The sequence below is a fragment of the Ceratotherium simum genome, chromosome 16 (genome assembly GCF_057802395.1).
Source record: "Ceratotherium simum simum isolate JZ-2026a chromosome 16, ASM5780239v1, whole genome shotgun sequence".
Lineage (NCBI taxonomy): Eukaryota > Metazoa > Chordata > Mammalia > Perissodactyla > Rhinocerotidae > Ceratotherium > Ceratotherium simum.
The window spans coordinates 22,447,445-22,467,794 of NC_141915.1; the positions used below are offsets into that span (position 1 = coordinate 22,447,445).

The following is a 20,350-nucleotide window of genomic DNA, read 5'->3' on the forward strand; positions in this document are numbered from 1 at the left end:
CACAGCAGCCCCCAGCAAACTGCCAGGTTAGCAGAGGCAGCCCCCCCCCCAGTAAGCCTGACTTTTGGTGGTACCCCAGGGGGAGGAGTCATGACCCCACAGCAAGGCAGGAGAGCTCACGATGATCCCACTGCTGAAAATTCCTGAAGAGACTGTGTCTCAACTGCAGTGTCAAGGGGCCTAGCAAAATGAGGAAGGGGGTTATTCAAGATCTGGGGGCCCCTCCTGATATTTACTCATGGAAGCTCAAACTCAGGTCAGATGTGACCAGGATGCTGATACCCCGTTGAACTTTTACAGCCCCAGGTCTCCCTAGGTCCACCAGCCCTGACCCTCCTTGCCCCCTCCATCCTTCATGCATGCTCTGGAGCAATCTTTCCACAATTTGCATCTGATCACTGTTCTCCCCTGATGTCTATCCCTCAGGGGGTCCCCATTATCTGTGGGGTCTTGGAGATCTTGTTCCTGACAATATCTCTAGCCTCTTCGCTCATCACTTCCTCTCTTGCCCACCCCACTGACAGCAGACGCACACTGAGAGTTTCCAGAGAAGCGAGGTTGTCGCACCCCTCCAGGTCTTTGCTCACACTGTTCCCTGTGCCTGGAGTGTCCCTCTGCTCTTGTCTATGCAGTGACCCTCAGTTCCCCCTATGCAGCTTTCAGTAAGCAGCCTGTGAGCATCTGGCTCCATAAAGCCTTTTCTGTCCCTTTCCCTGTCCTCCCATGAGAAAGGACCCCTGCTTGTCCTCAGCCCATGGAGACGTCTGACATGCACCTGTTAGTGCACTGTTGTCCCCTTCAGGACCACGCCGCTCAGCTCTCTATGACACGCTACAGCACAGTGGTCAAGGGCTTGGGCTCCAGGCTCCAAGTTGTAGCTCTGACACTCCCTGCTGTGTTACCTTAGCACCTTACTTAACCTTCCGAGCCTGTTCCCTCATCCATAAAAAGGGGATGATAACAGTACCCCCCTCACCGGACTATTGAAAGAATCAGATGTGAGAATTCAAGCAAAGTGTTTTGCTGCACGGCCTGGCCCACAGTGGACACTCGGTAGTAAACATTATTGATTGTTATTTTGGATTGTTATCATCATTATCATAACCAGCATCATCATCTCTTATTCTCAAAACTGGTCTGGCACCCTGTAGGTGCTACAGATAATAAATAGGAAATCAAGACCTGAGGGGGACTGTCCAATCTCACTGAAAGGGTGAGACCATTCATTAAATTCTTATCTGCTAATAAACATTTGTTAAATGAATGAGTGAGCAAATGTGGATGGAGTATGACTCCCAGACTGGAATGACGTTGGAGAGTAAGACCAGGGTGGGTAGAGAGCAGGCAGGAAGTTCCCCAGTCTTTGTGGAAAGGACCCAATATGGAGCTGCCACATGAGAGCAGGAGGGAGGGGAACAGGAGGCCCTGAAGCCGGGTAGCACCTTGGGTCAAGAAAGTAATCACTGGAGGATCAGAAATCTGTACTTGAGAACCTGATTATATTTATGCAGCTGGGGTTTTCTGAAATTATTTTGTTTATGTTCTCTTTCAGTCCTTAGCATGGTGTGATGTTTTTAGGGGTTTTTGGAGGGGAGAGGGAAGGGTTGTTTTTGATGCCAGCCTGTCTCAGCTATTCTAAGGAGAAACAGGGGAAGCGATTGAACAGGAATGTAAATGGATGACAGCACGGGCTTTGGAGTGAGACCTGCCCAGGTGCGATGCCGGCTGGTTCTGTGACTGTTTAGTGTCTCAGTTTCCCCATCAATAAAATGGGGATAAGAACAGTATCCACTGCAAAGTGTTGTTGGGAAGATGGAATGAGACCATGCCTGGCGAGTGCTTAGCCCCATGCCTGGCACGTGGACAGAGAGGAGAGCAGAAGTTAAAGGCACTGGGGGCAGTGTGGCATTCACAGGTGAGGGGGCATGGAGGGCGCAGAGGGAGTCAGAGTCTGTGAGCCCCAAGAGGCAAGTGAACTCTGGAGCACTGACAATCTCCTTCTAGGGTGTCATCTGTCCACCTGGAGGGCTCTTTGTTCTATTCAAATAAGGAAGGCTGTGTCTTATGGGGACTTGGTCACCATTTTCAAATATTTGATGAGTGGCTGGAGGGGGAATGGCATAGGACCAGTTGATCTTGATGTCTGTCCTTTCCAAATCTGAGTTTCTCTGATTCAAGAATGGGGAAGAGCCTGGAAAGAGGTCGGATTATCGGTTCAAAGCAGAGCTGACTACACAGGTCTTGGAGAAGAGGAGGCAGCAAGACAGAGGCTACAAATGTGGGTTTGGGAGACAGAAGTGGGTTCAATTCCTGGCTCTGCCACTTGTTAGCTGTGAGACATTGGGAAAATTACTTGACCTCTCTGAGTCTCAATTTTCTCATCTGAAAGATGGTAATAATACTTACCACAGAGAGGTTTTGTTAGGATTACATGATAGAGTATATAAAAAGTCCTTACCTGGTGCACGGAACATGGTGAATGATGGATTAATTACATTTAAGTAAAGTAATACTTACAATAATAAGATAAGTAATTCTTATAATAATAAGATAACTTTACTTACAATAATAATATAATACATCAAAACAACTCAATAATAACGCTTATGATTATCATTGCTGTTGGTGAAGTAATGCAGAATTCTCTGTCATGGTTCAGATTAAATATGAAGTTGGGGGATGAGGAAACACTACACACTCTAGCACTCAGGGCTGCAGAGTGTCAAGACAGTGTCCCGAGTCTCATATTTTGGAGACCAATCAGAAGGATATGGTGCCCCCACTCCCAGCCCAACCATTGACCATGAGCCTTGAGAATCTGGTAGCTGCTTTCCCGGGTAAACGAGGGAGAGCGTTGGTCCACCCTTTGAAACGCCTTTTGTCCCTTTTCTGATTGAATAGGCTTGTCTCTGACCTCACAGCAACAACAACCAGAAGATAATAATAACGACTGCCATTTATTTTGCCTTTGCTTTCTACTTGGCCAACAACATTGTGTGATGCATTCTCCGTACCTCACCTAATTTAATCTTCAAACAACTTTTTAAAGTGTCCCCACCTTACAGACGGGCAATGGAGATCAAATAACTTGCCCAAAGCTACAGGGAATGAGCAGAAGGGCTAGGAGTCGAGCCTTGTTAAGGGAGGCTCAGAAGCTCTTTCTCTTATAAGTGTAAGAGTCATATGAGCAACAAGCATCACCATTGCTCCATATTGCTTCTCCTATGTGGCCACTGGACCTAGGGCTCCTCCCTTAGGAACATTAGGCTGAGTGAAGACACCATGATTTTGTCCTGACAATGCTTCTCTTCTCCAAGGACCAGCCAGGGTGAAGTCTGTGGGAAGTCATCCAAGAGAGTGTTACCCCTTTCCTCACGGGGGTGCATCCAGCCAACAGCCCATGGAGCTCAGGGGCTTGCTATGGCTCTCCTACCCACTGCTAGAGTGTTTCCCTAGGATCAGAGAAAGCTCTTGTGTGAGCAGTTCCCCACCTGGTGGAGTCACCTGCTCCTCTAGGCAGACCTGACATCTGGACACAATATTGAGGCAGCCCAGGAGTAGATGCCATGTCATAGAAAAGTTAGGGACAGTGAGGAAGGACTGATTAGGAAATAAATAGTGCATTATCTCCCCACTCAGTCCCTGCTTAAGGCTTGGGCACCCCACACTCTGGGTCACAGAGAACCCATTTCAGTTGGGTGGAAGGACTGCTGGGGTTGGCTTCACCAATGTCTCTCCGTCCATGTGGTGAATCCTGCCCCCACCATGCCTGCCAACTGTTAAGGCTGGCAAGGCCAGCAAAATGCAGGGCACACACTCCCTCCTTCCCATGCACAGGGATTGTGCCAGGAGGATCATGCCCAGATCTCACCCTCTGTAGCAACCAACTCCCCTACCACCACTACTATTTACCAGCTTCTCAGCCAATCCCAGTCTAAGGCAGGAGAGGGTTGAGGGTGGTTCTATCTTATCCTCAGGGTCTGACACTGAGGGTCACTAACCTAGTCAGTTGGTCACTAACCTAGTGACCCTGGGATCCTGCCTCCTTCATGACTCCCAAGCCCACCATCTATGTGAGGTCCCTAGAGCTGGGGGCTTCCTGAGGTATTTCCTGCCTTATTCCTTGTGCCTTAACCCGTGTTTCAGGATGCTGCCCTTGCTCCAGGCTCTCTGGGCTCCTGCCAGTTATTCCCAGACCTGGTGAGCACCACTGGACCCAGCCTGTACTCCTGGATCCCTGCCACAAGCCCACAAGAGTCTGACTTCCAGCCCACTTGGATCTCAGAACAGAGTCTGCCCCTGGATTTCCCACTGTTGGGCCCCACATACCTGTCACAACCTCTGAATGGGCTGCCTACATACCAACAGTGTCTTGGGACTGTCACCTATTATCTGTCCTCCCGACTTCAGGGTGATTGGCTCCGTCTCCTAGATTGACCCCTCCCCTTTGGGGCTGACAAGTTCCCAATCCCATCTCCTCCTGGCCTGCCCTGTGTGGCTGCAATGAAAATGGCCATTTCTGGCCCCGTCCCAAGGCTTACCACTGCCTTCACCTAAGTTACTAATAATAATGGCATTTTCAATAATCATCATGTATTCATTCAAAAGACTTTTACTGCATTCCTGCAATGTGCCAGCCTATGATGTTTGATGCTAGATATTCAGAGAGAGGAAAGCTTTATCCTCCTTGTGCTATTGGAGTTTCGGTTTAGTGGAGAAGGGAGACAGTCAATAAATTGGCAAACAAAGAAATAGAGAAATATACTTCGACAAATAGTGATTAACTTGGACAGAGAATTATGGGGAATTTCACACATTTCAAGTGACACAATTCTGTAATATTAGAACTTTTACAAGTATTCAGTGAGCAGTGAAAGGAATAAATATTATAAACAAACAAAAGAATATTTGTCATGCAAGTCTAAGACTTCATCCTCCAAGTCACTGTTTCTAAATCAAACAACTGAGTATGTGGTGATGCTGTTTATGGAGATGAAGAAGACTATAGCCGAGTTAGGTTGAACTATACACAATTACTACATTTGTAGGGCAGTAATGGTAGTAATAATGTAGCTAAGACTTAGTGAGCACTTGCTACATCTCTGACACTGCGCTAATTGCTTTAAATACGTTGTTTCATTGAACACTGTAGGTATTACTATCCCGGTTTCCAGAAACTGGAGTTTAGATTAGAACAAATCACTTGACCACTACCTCCCAGCTGGGAGGCTGAGGAGTTGAGACTCTAACCAGCTCCTTCTGCTCTCAGGCAGGCAGGTCTATTTCCCTTAGAACTATTGTTTGCATTAGGGGGTGTTAGCACATCAAAGCAGCGCTTGTGAAAGCCTACAGTGGGAGACAGTATTTATCTTCTGCTCTGCAGGTGAATTGCTGGAGTGTATATTTAAACCCCCATGGATATTCTGAGAATCTCTAAGGAAAACAGTTTAATAAACAGAGTGACAAGGAGGCAGGTGAATTTATTTTTAGCCTCTCTCTGTACAGAGAAGGCACCAGAGGCAGAGAATAAGAAATTGCCCTGCACATTAAAGAGGAAGCTAAGAACTGAGAACAGGGGAACTAGAAGCTCACGGCTCTCCAGCCCTCACTTCCTAGCAGGTCCCCATTAGAACAGACCCTCCTCTCCATGATCTCACTGAAAGAATCACACAAGGGCACCCACAGGATGCTCACTGCAAACACAAAACTTAGAAAACCACGGAAATGTCCTTCATGGAGACACTGGAGGAACAGAATGGAGCCCACCCACACAAAGGAATAGTAAAGAGCCATTTCAATGACTGATGCAATTTTATTTGAATTGACATGGACTGATGTCCACAACGTGTTATTTAGAGAAGCAAGCAAGTTGCAGAGCAATATTGTATCATTTCATTTTTATAAAAAGTAATAATGATGTATATGTGTGTGAATGCATACAGATACATTATGTGCGTATATGCATATTAATATCTATCCAAAATACTAGTATATGCAAAGAAAACACGTAGAGGGAAAGATGCTAAAATGCTAACAGGAGCATGGGAGCATTTCATGTGAATTTCTGAAATGCTAAAATGTTTATAAGAATATCCTTGATTTGAAAAAGAAATGACCATTAAAGAGAAACAGAATAATCTTATTCTTACTCTTGCCCCCCACCACCCAGCCCACATGAGGAGACTTGGGGGGAAGAGGGCTGCCTCCAGTCACTCTCATTACCCTACCAGGTGTCAGGCCATCTGGCCCCAAACCGCAATACTAGGCCACCTCCTTGTCCTAGAAAGCCAACAGGACCCACCCCGGCTGGTTCAGGAGCTAGTGACAAGCTTGGGAAGACACCTGCCTCTCCTATTGCCATCTTCATAAGGCTGCCCTCATTTCTTTCTCAGAGCCCAGATTTATGGGGAAAATCTTTCCGCAGCCGAGAAGATGTTAACTGAAGATTTCTCACTCATTCACTCTTCTCCTTTCTAGGAGCAAATAGGTCTCAAGGTCTGAGCCTAGATACACGTACAAACACACAGCATACAGACACACACTGATACAAACTCGCACATGCATACACCAACGCACAAGTGACGAAGACAAACAACCTATAGCTGTGCAAACCCTCCCACACACAAAGCTACAGGCACGTGGCAGTAACACAGGGGTGCATGTGTACACACACACACATACATACACACCACACACTCATCCAATTCTTTCCAGCTTTGAAAGAGAGAAAAGAGGCAGGTCTAGTAGCTCCAGCCCCTCCAGCAGGCTGACCACAGACCCTCCTGAACTTGCAAACCTGCTTTGTCTCCTCCTCCTCCCTCTCCTCCTCCACCCTCTTCTCCTTCTCATCCTTTCCCTCCTTCTTCCCCCTCTACCTTCTCCTCCTCCTCCACTCTTGCCTCCTCCCCCTCCTCTCCCTCCTGTTCTGCTGCTGGCCCTGTCCAAGCTCTTTTTTTTTTAAGCTTCCTTTTCTTCTTAGCGCTAGAGGCTAAATGATGCACAGATAGAAGCAGGAGCTGGACCACCAATTAGAAGCTGCCTGGGGCAGCAAGGAGCAGGGTTTTCCCTGATTGTTTGTTTCCGCCCTTGGTCTGTCTATCTGTCTGTTCCCCACTGCCCGGCAAGCTGGCACCTGAAGTGCCCTTTCTCAGCAAGTAGCTCGGCGCCTAGGTCTCTATCTCCCAGCTCTGCTCCCATTCCTTTTTCATGCAGCCAGCTCCCTCTAGGTTCTCTGGCCATCTCAAGGTCTTCCCACTCCATCTCACTTCCACATTCAAAGGGTGGGTTTGGAGAGAGGAGGAAGAGAGGCTGGGAAGGAGATCTTCGGGGTCAGGAAGGGACGCCTCCTGAAAATCTTTTTGCTGGGGTAGGATGGGAAGGTATTTTTTCACAACTCTGTTCACTGAAAAGAGGTTTGGGCTGGTAAGGGGCCCTTCACTTCCACACTAGTGGCTAATAAGAGCCACATCTTTGGCAGCATCACTAAGAAAATCTGATTGGTGAGTGTCGTCTGTTAAGGAGCCAAGGATGTTAGACGGAGCAGTGGAACTACATATGCATGCTATTCTCGTGTATGCACGCCCAAATTGCATGCACACATCCACATTTATTGAGATTACTATGTGCTGAACACAGTGTTGGGACCCCAGATCTGTGCTCTAAGAGTCACAGTTGAATAGGAAGATGGGTGTAGCAGATCCCATCAGTGCCCCACCCTCAAAAGGCTGCTCTCTGAGAACCACAGTGACTGCCTGAGGGGTCCCCCTGCCTGCCACCAGCTGTGCAAGCACATTTCATCCCTGTGCAGAACAAGCCAAAAGTACCAGAGGATTAGCAGCCCTGGAACTGCCCTCCGCCAAGGATGGATGGGCAGTTAGTGGGTACTTCCCAGTTTCCTTGTCCTTCAGTTGCAAAAACTCTGAGCCGTGTTTCTCAGAGTCTTCCAGCAGGACGGAGAGCCAATTGTCCCAGCGGTAATAGTCTTGATAATGCACCCTTTATCACTTTCTTCTCATCTCTGCCTCTTTTCCCCAAGCCAAGAGAATGAAAAGAGGTGGTTACCAGAGTCTGTGGGTGGTATGAGGTGAGGAGGAGGTGCCCTGGGAGCAAACAGTGAGGAGACCCGACCCAGACCATGCGGTGTTGGGGAAGAGTGTCCCGAGGAAGGGCTGCGGGACTGAGCGGCCACGGGCAGGGGCGGGGTGGGCGTGAAGTTTGGCTCCCTCCTCACATGAGGTACCTTCAAAAGGAAAGGTCAGTCTGCCTAAGAGACCTGAAATGAGGTAATGTGTGTGGAAGCACTCGGTAAACTGGCAAGCTTTGCCTCCTGTGAAAAGTCATCATGAAGAAACGTGCCCAGACAGAGCTCTGACTTCATCCTCTCTCCAGGGTCTATACTTAGTAAAATTACAAACTCAGGCAGTTTATCTTCAGAGCCACAGCTTCTTCTAGGCCCTTTTCCAGAACTCCGCGGTCCCATCACCCTGTGAAACTGTTGCTCTCTTACTTCTTTTAAAATCTGCTCTAAGAAAAGCGTCTGATGTTTATCCTACCCATCAGGGTGATTTTAAGTCAAAAGCTTCCCTCTCTCATATCCCTGAGTAGCCTACTTATTACTGACCCTGAAACTCCCAGAGAGGCAGTGCCCTGAGCAGCTTGGGAGGGGCAGGGGCTGGTTAATGAGGCGACATAGGAAGTGCTGGCGCATCGGTGTTTCTTCCCAATGGGAGACCATTTTCAGCCCAAATCCCAATCAGGAAGTGACTGTTCTCACCAGAAGGGTTGGCAGAAAACCTCTCCTTTGCCCCTCTCTGAGGGTGGATAGAAAGCTCAGGTTAAGAGGAAAACCAAACAGAACAAAGCTCCCCCTTGTTTAACAAACAGAGCCAGCAGCCAGCGTTGGGCAGGGCTTATTGGAGGGAATAAAAGCCTCTGGAAAAAATCAATGGATAATGATTATACTTAAAATGCCCTTTGAGCAATTGCATTAGCAGAGATGGAGACTAGTCTGTAAACAGTAACAAGGGCCCGATAGAAGGAAGTGACGGTAATGGGGACAGAGGTTACCCATGTATGAGTATTCCTGAACCCCCCCCCCCGCCCCCAGCAGGGGAATTTTTTTTGCTTGCTGGGTCAGATCTTGGCCTCTTTTTCTTGTGGAGATTTCAGGTAAAGGAGGCAGTGGAGAGAATGCTAAGGAAGTCAGAGAGGTTTTTTGATCTACATAATAAAGATGTAAGGGGGGTGCTGCCACAGGGGCTGTGGATTGAGGGAGAGAGTTTGGGGGTGCTTGATATCTAGGAAGAGATTATTTAGAAGAACAACAGGAACGAGGAGATTTTTAAGAGATTTTCTTTGAATTAAGAATGCACACTCAAGATGAAATGTCTTGCATTTCATCAGAAGACCAGCCAAGCATTGAAACATGTTTAATTATTATTTGGGTGCCAGACTCTGTTTCATTGAAACTGAAACCACAAAACACCCCACAATCTACCTGGATTACTCAACCAATCCCACACGGAGAGGAGGGACTGTAGATGGCATGGGAGGCAGGCAAGGACCAACAGAGGCCAGAAATGGAACTCAGACCAAGTTGGCACCCAGATTCTCCCAGCAGCGGCACTTTTAAGAGTTTTTACCAAGTTCTTAGTGAAGAGATCCGGCACGGCCCTCTCAGGGTCCTGGTGACAAGTGTTTGGAGTTTACCGTCTCTATGCGTGTCAGTGTTAATTACATAGTAAACTGCATGTAGTTCCCGTTCCAGAGTGTTAAGTTGGTCATTATCCATGGATGCCTTGGTTGTCTACAGAGCCCCTGTAGGTATTACCATATGAAGACACTGTTGCCCTCACCTGCCTGTGAGAGTCAAGTTTCAGCTGCTGAGAATGGGTGGCTCTGTGAAGGCAAAGCCCTTACAGAATGTGGTATCCAGGAGGCGTGTTTTATTCTGGGCTTGCTACACATTACACTTGCACTTGAGCCCCTCTTTCAGAAAAATAAAAACTCTGCCCTCGCCTAAAGGAATGGCAGGCGGCATGGATCCCCTGGGAGAGGAGCCCTCTTTAGGCTATGGAGTAACTCACTTTGATGCTGAAATTTTGCCTGATAGGGCAGGGCTGCCTATTTCCTCACAGGGAAGGTTGATCCTGTCCCCTTTCCTCTCTCCATAAGGTAGCACTTCCCTCGGGCCAAAAGAGTGACTTCCTGGCTTCTTCACAGGCTCTTCCTGCCTCTAGCCCATTTCCAGGCCAGCGTGGAGAGATTTCTGTTCCTCTGCCCAGCATTGTCTGTGGACAGGGCTCAGGGAGGTATTCCGAGCAGATCGAAAAAGTAAAAACACAAAGAAAAACAAAACCCTCTCTGCTGTTTTATAGAACATCAGCATGCAGCATGATGCCCCGTACACAATGCTCGGCATATAAAACAAGCTCCGTTCTTATTTCGCACACACACGCACACACCCCTGAGCAATAATGCTTTCTGCCTTCATGGTCTCCCGAATGTCCGTGGTGGAGGGGCCTTAGGGATTGGACAGACGAGGAAACTGAATCCAGGGAAGTTCAAGGGCTCACTCCAGGCTCCACAGCAGGCTGTAGCTGACCCAGGAAATGAACTAGTCTTCCGGCTTCTTCGTCCACTGCTCTTCCCACTCAGATCATATATGGACGCACATAGGTTGCAGGGCGTGCCTCACTTTATCATCCCAGAGGCTCCTCTTTTTGAGCTGAATGGAATCACTCCAAGATAGAGGAGGACTGAGGGCCCCCCTTGAAGTTGCCAGAACCTCACCCCTTCCTGGTTGGGCTTATGGAGCCAGAAGGTGAGGGATTCCTGGTGACAGGACAGTTCAAAAGACAGGCAGGAATACCATTAGCACCAGTTAAGTGGTATGTGCAAAAGAGACTGGCAGGGGATAGAACAAGCCTCAGTCTCTTCATCAGTAAGATGGGCGTCTAACAGGACCTATCACACAGGACTGTGGGGAAGATTAAATGAGCTAGAAGAAGATCGTATAAATCCTAGTACAGGGCCAATAAATGTAGCTATGGTTATTAGAGGGCACTGAGACCTCATGGAGGGCAATCGGCTCTACTGCGATTGGGGTTCACAGCATGAGCAGACCTGTGGCCCACAGACTGTTTCAAGCAGGGAGTGGGCAGTGCTGTAACTCAGGCTCTTGGGGCAACAGGAAGGACCCCAGCAGTGACGGCTGCCTGGCTGGTCTCCACACAGTGAAACTTGGGGCTCGATGCCAAGCTCTACCAGGCAGGGAGCAGAGGATGCTGCGATACCCCAGCCTCAATCAGGAGTGGCTTGGGAGTGGGCAATGGTCTGAGCTTGCAGCAAGGGGCCCCGGAGGACACTCTGCAGCTCTGGAGAAGGCAGAAGTGGAGACACAGGGTACAGACCCTCCAACAGCAAGATTCTGAAGTCAGCTCTGATCCGACATGCTATGTGTGGTCTCCAGCAGTCTCAGTAGATACCTGCCCTTCCTAGGTGCTCTGTAAATATTAGGTGAATGAATGAATTGAGCAATAATGCAGTCCAAGGTCTGTACTGAACCCAAAGTTCTAAAGCCTTTACCCCCTCACTCTCCAGCCATCAAACTTTCTCGTCAAAGTCAGAATTTCCTGTGCAATACACTGAGCTGGACTTTCAGCTATCTTCTGCAGTCTCCAGCTCTGAACCTTGCGAGTATTGGCTGGGAAATATTAATTCCCATTTGATTTTCTCCCAAACACCTCAATTAATTGCAGCATGCTGTCTGGTCAGGACCTTATCTCTTTATAATATAAAACTGAGAAAGGTACACCTCTGGGTCACATCCTTGAAATGTCACACACCTTCATTAATGCATGGCCCTCGCACGAGGTGGGGCACCTCAAGTCTTGTTGGAGCGTGGCTGTCCAGGGGGCGGGTCACAGGGCACCTTGCAGCCGGAACTCAGCCCAGACTGTCCGTGGCTGAGCACACTAATTGGCTGCCCACACCAGGCACTCTTGGCAGCTCCAGCCACTGTGTGGATGCCCCAGCCACCTTCCCCACCACAAAGGACAGAGGTTTTCAAATTCTATTGGCCATGACCCACAGTAGGAAATACATTTTCAGAGTGACCCAGTGAGCATACACATACACTGTACTCCATCCTTCTCAGACCCAGATTTTTTTCACATTTTAACCTCTTGGAAATTTGGATGAATCTTACAAACTGTGACATCTTGCCATTAATTGGCAGCATTTTTTCTTTTCTGAGTGGTACATAAAATTTTGTATCTTCTAATAGATTGTGACTTTGGTTAGTGAAATATGGCATATACATAACTGAAAAAACGTTCTTTACCTTTACTACATGATGTCTTATGATATTTTCTATGTGATAATCTATTTCTTTTTATTTCCTTTTAATGCTGGTCACTACTACACATGTAGTCACTTCACCATCCTCTAAAGGGTCTTGATCTGTTGTTCCCACACACTGCCATGGAGACCATTACGGATTGAATGTTTGTGCCCCCACCCCCCAATTCATATGTTGAAATCCTAACCCCCAATGTGACGGCATTAGGAGGTGGGGCCTTTATGAGATGATTAGGTCATGAGGATGGAGCCTCATGAATGGGATTAGTGCCCTTATAAAAGAGGCTCCAGAGAGCTCTCTCACCCCTTTCGCCATGAGAGGACAGAGTGGAAAGACAGCCGTCTATGAACCAGGAAGCGGGCCTTCACCAGGCATAGAATCTACTGGTGCCTTGATCTTGGACTTCCCAATCTCCAGAACCATGAGAAATAAATGTTTGTTGTTTCAGCCACCCAGTCTGTGCTATTCTGTTATAGCAACCTGAACTGATGAAGACAGAGACAGAGGAAGATGCTAGTGAACTCTGTGACTAAAGAGAGTTTTCAATAAAAGAGTGGACCTGAGATTTACAAAGATTGAGCTCTTGGGTCAGGAGAAAAGATCATGATTAGGGAAGTGGGGGAGAAAGACGACAAAGGGCTTTGAATCAGAGACAAATCTGAGTTTCGATGCCAGCTTCCTTCCTTACTAACCATGAAAATGTGGATAAGTTCTTTAAATTATCAGTGTCTCAGTTTCTCACCTGTACAGCACCCGTTAGAGCTCCAATCATTCAGAATTCTTGTAAACACGAGAAGTAATGAGTGCAAAGCTTTGACCCAGGACCTGCATGTAGGAGGTGCCCGATCAATGGTGGCAATCAGGTCATTGGTAATGATAACGACACGAATAATATAAAAGAAAGTAACTCAATAAATGACAGCTGTTACTATTAAAAGTAGTAAAAACAGTTGTACCCAATGTGACATCAGCTGATGTAAAGATCGTGTCATTTATCAATAAAATTGTAACCTATTTTATTCATTTAATTATATATGGCCTTGTCACTACAATTAAAACCCTGACTCTCGTCTGATTCAATACTTGGTGAGTTCACTGAAGGCTCGTATGTAAGAACCACATATGGGTCCCCACTGATGGGAGCGCCATTGCTGAGGTATCCTCTGGGGCAGGATCTCTAACTTTTGGTTATCCCTTGAGAGGTATAGATGTCCCAGCCAATGGGCTCAGTCAAACCTTTCCAATATGACCATATTAACCTTGTATAGTACGTGTTAACATGTGCCTCCAATAAACTGCTTTGCTAGCTCCTTGTGAGGATGCATTTTTCCTACATTATGTCCTCCCTCATTGATGACTACTGCCTGTTGACCACAGTACTTTTGCTTGATCAGCCCTACATTGTTCCCCTCCTTTTCATTTCCCATTGTTCTCTTCTTTCATCCATTCCCTGTCAGGCTTTGTCAGCCGAGGCGTTCATCTTGGTTTCAACATCTATTTGATCTCCTCTCTGATATTTCATTAGCATTTCTTCTATCATTTCTCAGGATTATTTCACATGATTCAGCCATTATACACTTCTTTAACTTTTAAACCTTTGAATAACTGAACGAATTGCTCACAGAAGCATAAACTTTTTGGATTACATAAATTAACCCTTGGAAATGTATTCATTTATCAAGAATACTTTATCGCACCTTATTAGGTTCAAAATAGGTGAGGGATGTTTAATATTATGTGCTGAAGAAATTCTAAGCATAATTTCAAAAATATTAAGTAAATGCTCAGAGATGCACGCAATTCTCATAAATGGATACTCCCTATCTGTTGCCCATCATTCTCAACATTTGTAAATTAACAAGCATGGTTTTATAGAGACTGGTGGGTGCTTATGTGTTTATCGGCTTCAGGAAATATATGAAACAGACATGGACATTTTTAGCTAGATACGTAGGAAGGTAGATAGGTAGGAAGGCAGAAACGAAGGTAGGAAGGTAGACAGAAAGACATACAGATAGACAGATAGAGAAAGAAAAAAACTCAAAGATTGATAATAAGGATAATTATCATCAGTATTGTTTTGTGTTGGTTTTCAGAATTAGCTATGAGAAATATTATTATAATCCACTGCATGTGTTTTTACAGGTCTTTCAGTTTGCAAAGAGCTTTGCTGAAGTAATCAAATGCAGAGGCTGTCAGGCTGAGGTGGTTCTATCTAACACCTTGGTAGCCTACTAGGCAAACTGAAATCTACGCCAGAGTCAAAGCACTGGAATCCGAGAAAATGAAACTTGAGGACAGCTCATCACAAACAGACACCTGGGTTTTGCCAGTAAGGGCAACCACTTAAGCTGTAGTCAATCAAATCATTTCCTTGCTTTGCTTCCCTTCTTCTCTATAAAAACCTCTCCTAGCTCCTGTTGGTGGAGCGCTCCTAACCACTTTTGGTCTGGCGCTGCCCAGCTCGAATCAATGTAGGCTCAAATACATTCTTGAAAATTTTAATGTGCCTCAATTTATCTTTTTACAGCACCCACCCTCCTCATCTCCTAACTACTCAGTAATAGAGGCAGAGTAAATCTTCCCATTTGACACAGGTGGAAATGGAATCTTAGGGAGGTGAAGTGACTGCATCTAAGGTTATGTCACAGACAAATGGCAAACCTGGAGCCAGCCCTTGGGTCCAGGGCTCCTTCTACCATGCCAGGCAGGCAGAGGTGACAAGAGGGGACGCTGGAAGCAGCAAAGGCAGTGCTGTTCTCTTCATTCCTGCCGTGCAGGACAACTGTGGTTCCATTCAGAACATAGAACAGTTTAGAAGGAGTCAGAGCCCTTGGGCCAATGTCTTTGGCCATCTCAGAAAGCAACATTAAAACAAAACAGCCCTAGGTCATCACTTGCTTCGTGCTAGGCAAGCTTGCGAAGCAGAAAATCTTACTTTCCAGTTCTCTTGACCAGCTCTCTGGAACTCTAAGCCCTCTCTTTCTTGTGAGTGGGGACCCTGAGCTAGGGACAATGATGTCCTCATGCCCAGAGAGGATGTTTACTCCTTAGTCAGGTATCTGACGCTTACACCTGACCTACACAGGCCAATGGGCCAGTTCCTGGAAAGTTCTGATAAAGTTAACCCACAAGCGCTATCTGTTGGTCATCCCCTTTGTGACCATCCTCCACCGGACATTGGGGCCACCTTATTCTAATCCCTTATTGTCAAAATGCAGCTCAGTCCTCTCAGGTATGGGGCAGCCTTGCTCAATTAATTGGGGAATTTTATTGGGTATCCGGTACACGCCAGCACTTCCTATTACACAACTGCAATTCTCACAACACACCTATGAGGTTGTTATGATTCCTACTTTATGGACAAGAAAACTGAGGCTCGAGAAGGCTAAGCAAATCCATCAGTGGTGAATAGCTGGTGCATGGTAGAGCTAGATTCAAACCCACATCTGCCTGATGCCAAATCCCACGCTATTTGCACTAAATCAAACTAGCGGCATTAATTTTCTCACGTTTTCATTTAGCACTTGAGTGCTTTGCTTTCAGACCTCCAGCTCACCAGGGATTTGGACCCTAAATTTTAAAGAAACACTATGTTCCAAGTCAGTTCTTCTGATCACGAACAAGCAGCATGAGAAATTTTAGCAGCCATGGGGCGGAGTTCTCTGAAGCCTGATACCGATCAGGAACAGAGGTGAGATAAGAGGTGGGTATATTACAGATTATGGCTGAAATACTGGGATAAGGAAAAGATTGCATTGTACTGAGAAATGACCTTATGCCAAGTAAGGGAGCGTCACTCTACCCATTGGCCAGATGCCCAGATGCTAGCATGGCAGTGAAAGTGGGCTTGGAATGGGCAAAAGAGGGAGCAGAAGAAAGACGAGAGAAGACATCATCCCCAGCCCTCCTCCTGCACCTGGCTGCTGTGAGGAAGTGGAAGGAACTGGGGGCTTAGGGGTGCTCCTGGGGGCAACAGGAGCAGAGATACCATCGGAGGGAGAAGAGGGCCTTAGAGACAGCTGGCCCTCTTCTGCTTCTGTGGTTTGCATGGCCAGGCTTTATCCAGACCCTGGTTTCCTTGAATTCCAGGTATTGAAAACAGAAATAACACAAACATGTCTCCTTCACAAATTCAGGTCTACTGAAAATCAGATTCCTTAACAAGCTGAGATGGGACTAGTGGTGAGGGGACAGGCCTGAATAGAAACTTCTGAGTGCAGAGCAGCTGTAGGGGAGGCAAGGGGCTCAGAGAAAGAGGCTGTGTGTTTCCTGCCCCCAAAGTGCTTATAATCAGCAACCAGCAAGAAAATGGCAGAGTGACAGAGCAAGGTAGGAAGGCAGGTGAAGAGAAGCCAGCAGGAGCTGTGCTGGGAGGGCTGATGGCGGGTAGAGCAACGGGCAGATGCAGGAGAGGGGTGGGAGTCCCAGCGGGACCACTGCTAGGAAGTGGCCCTGAGGACGGAGCCAACAGCCCCGAGCCATGGCCTTAGCCACGTGGACAGCTGTCTTGAATGGCATGTGAAGATAAGGTAGAAGAGTGCCATGAAAGCCATCTGCCTGGGGTGGCCTCAACCCCTTGCTACCTCTGTTTCCTAATCTGCAAAATGGGGAGAGTAATACCCGCTTTAAAGTGATGTTGGGAGTATTAAAAGAGATAGGGTGTGCAAGGGCCAAGCCCACCTCTTGGCTGAAAATAGATGTTCTATGAATGGTCACTTTCTGCAGGCTCACTCAAATGGGCAGAAAATGGGCCCCTTGGGCTCCTCTCATATACATTAAGTCGTCATTAAAGGGACCTTGGAGCCCCTCTCAGATACAATATGACGGCTCAATCCCACCCTGCCCCGAGAGTCATGCAGAGGTTCGCTGGGCATCTGCATGGCTCTAGCTTTTCTTTTCCCCACTGTAGCCTGCAGTGTAAAGAGGCCTGGGACCTGAATATGGGGGCAGACCAACAGGCTACTCACTCTGATGGCCTCTGCCCCACAATGTGTGTGTGTGTGTGTGTGTGTGTGTTGTACACACACAGGATGGGCCATGTGTGCAGGTGTGTGTTTATGCTTATGTGTATAAATGTGTATCCTTCTCAGTAACTCCAGAGCCTGGAGAATGACAGATAGAGGAGGGGAAAAATTAAGGCTAAAGATAATTGTCATTGATCCATCTACTTAATGGCCTGAAAATGCCCAATTAGAGCAGTGTGTACGGTTGGCTTGCTGAGCCCGAGCGCTGAGTGAGGCTCCGCTTTTATCAAGGTGCCCTGTGGACGGCCGAGGTTTGCTGCCATGCACCTCTTCCTGACTCCACCCCGCTGGCCGGGTGGATCCTGGATTTCTGGCACTGGGGGAGAGGGCACAGCCCCCCACATCCTGTTGCCAGCTAGCCAGTAGTGCCGTCATGGTTTCCTCTCTGAGCCAGGCATGTGTGAACACTCACCATCGTGAATCACGAGGTGCTGTGTTTCCTAACTGCCTTCTCTTCCTTTTTTGCCGGTGAGCTGAAGGTGAGGTGAATGTAGTTATCAGGATGCGCCCAGTCCAGAAGGGCCTGGAGGGGGACGCTCCATCTAGTGGTAGCCACGTGCAGTTCTGAGGGACTGGACTTGAGAACCAGACCCACTACTGCTTTTCTCCTGGCTCTGCCAGCTGTGTGATGTTGGGCAGCTCACTCAGTCTCTCTGAGCCGAGGCAGCACTATGACAAGATCTAATCACTTCTAGTTGACTCCACTGCGTTGTTCTGGCCAGATCCACCATCCTCCCCGGCCTGAGTTGTTAGACTTTGCTCTTTAGACTTAGCTGTTCACTGCAGTATCCCCATTGCCTCAAACAATGCCTGGCATATAGGAGGCACTCAGTAACTATATTGAATGACTAAGTGAAAGGCAAACCAGCTGACTGCCTGGGACCTCAAATCTGCAAAAGCCTTAGGTGAATGAGGGACTTTCTAAACCAGGGTTGTCTAGGGGGACCAAAGGGAACACCCTCCTATATGGGGAACCTGCATTGCACAACTCCAGAGGTCCTATTTCCATAGAATACAGTGGGAGCTGTGCTCTGCGGCTGCCACATGGGGACCCAGCCAGACCTATGTGGAATGGAGAACTCTCAATCTTTGCACATGAGTGTGTTCTTGATTCATTTACACAACTGTGGTCTGTGTAAACCATTCAATACACTTTTAGGGGAAGACATGTTTGAAGGAATTTCATCTTTAGACACTATAAAACTGTATCGTTAAAGATATTCCAAGAACCCATTAGAGATAAAAACTCTCAGGAAAATAGGAAGAGAGGGGAACTTCCTCAACTTGATGAAGAGCATATATAAAAAATCTACAGTTAACGTCATACTTAATGGTAAAAGACTGAATGCTTTCTCCCTAAGATCTGGAGCATGCAAGAATGTCCACTCTCACCACTGTTATTCCATAGTGCTATAAGTTCTAGCCAGTGTGACAAGTCAAGGAAAGGAAATACAAGGGATACAGATCAGAAAGGAAGAAATAAAATTATCCCTATTCACAGATGACATGAGTGTTTACATATAAAGTCCCAAGGAATCTATAAGAAAACCTCCTAGAACTAATAAGTGAGTTCAGCAATGTTGCAGGATACAAGATCAATATAGAAAAATCAACTGTATTTCTATACACTAGTGATAAACCATGGACACTGAAATCAAAAATAAAATACCATTTACAATTGCTCAAAAAAGTGAAATATTTACAATCGAAACACCTACAGGTCTTGTATGTTAAAACTACATGTGCTGATGGAAGAAATCAAAGAAGATCTAAATAAACGCAGAGACATAGCATGTTCATGGATTGGAAGATTCAACATATCAATTCTCCCCAAACTGATACACAGGTTTAATGCAATTCCTGTCAAAATCCCAACAAGCATTTTTTTGTGGGTATAGATAAGATTATTCTACAGTGTGTATAGAAAGGCAAAGGAACTAGAATAGCTAATACTCTTTTGAAAAAGAAGAATAAAGTGGTAAAGAATACTCTACTCAATTTCAAGACTTATTATATAGTGACATTAATCAAGACTGTGGCATTGGTGGAGGGTTAGATGCATAGATCAATGGAACTGAACAGAGAACCAAGAAATAGAACCACACAAATATGCCCTTTGGATTTTTGACAAAGTTACTGAAGCAATTCAATGGAGAAAAGATGAACTTTTCAACAAGTGGTGCTGGAGAAAGTGGACATCCACAGGCAAAACGATGGACCTGGATGAAAACTTCACACCTTATACAAAAACTAACCCCACATGGATCTCAGACTTACATCTAAAAGGTAAAATTATAAAGCTTTTAGAAAACAATGTGGGACAAATTCTTTAGGATTCAAGACTAGGTAAAGAGTCCTTAGACTTGACACTAAAAGCGTGATCCACAGAAGGAAAAATTCATAAATTGGACTTCATCAAAATTAAAAACTTCTGCTCTTTGAAAGACTCTGTGAAGAGAGTAAAAATACAAACTACAGAGTGGGAGAAAATATTTTCAAATTACATATTGGACAGAGGGCTAGTATTTTGGAATATACAAAGAACTCTCAAAACTCAATAGTAAAAAAGAAACAATCCAATTAGAAAATGGACAAAAGATGTAAAGAGACATTTCACTGAAGAAGATATACAGATTGCAAATAAGCACATGAAAAGATTTTCGACATCATTAGCCATTAGGAAAATGCAAATTAAAACCACAATGAGATATCACTGTACACCTATCAGAATGTATTAAAAAAAAAAAGAAGTGAGAACACCAAACGCTGGTGAGGATGGCAGAAACTGTGTCATCTACACATTGCTGGTGGGAATGTAAAAGGGTATATAGCCAAGCTGGAAAGTTGGCAGTTTCTTTAAAAAAGCTAAACATGCAACTACCATATGACCCAACAATTGTACTCCTGGGCATTTATCCCAGAGAAATGAAGACTTATGTTGATATAAAAACCTGTTCACAAA

The 20,350-nt window shown here is 46.2% G+C and overlaps 1 protein-coding gene across 1 annotated transcript in view; it reads right to left on the reverse strand.

Annotated features, from left to right (window-relative positions):
- The window catches only part of ASIC2 (acid sensing ion channel subunit 2), a 992,920-nt gene that overhangs the window by 556,888 nt on the left and 415,682 nt on the right, over window positions 1-20,350 (reverse strand). The window lies entirely within an intron of this gene.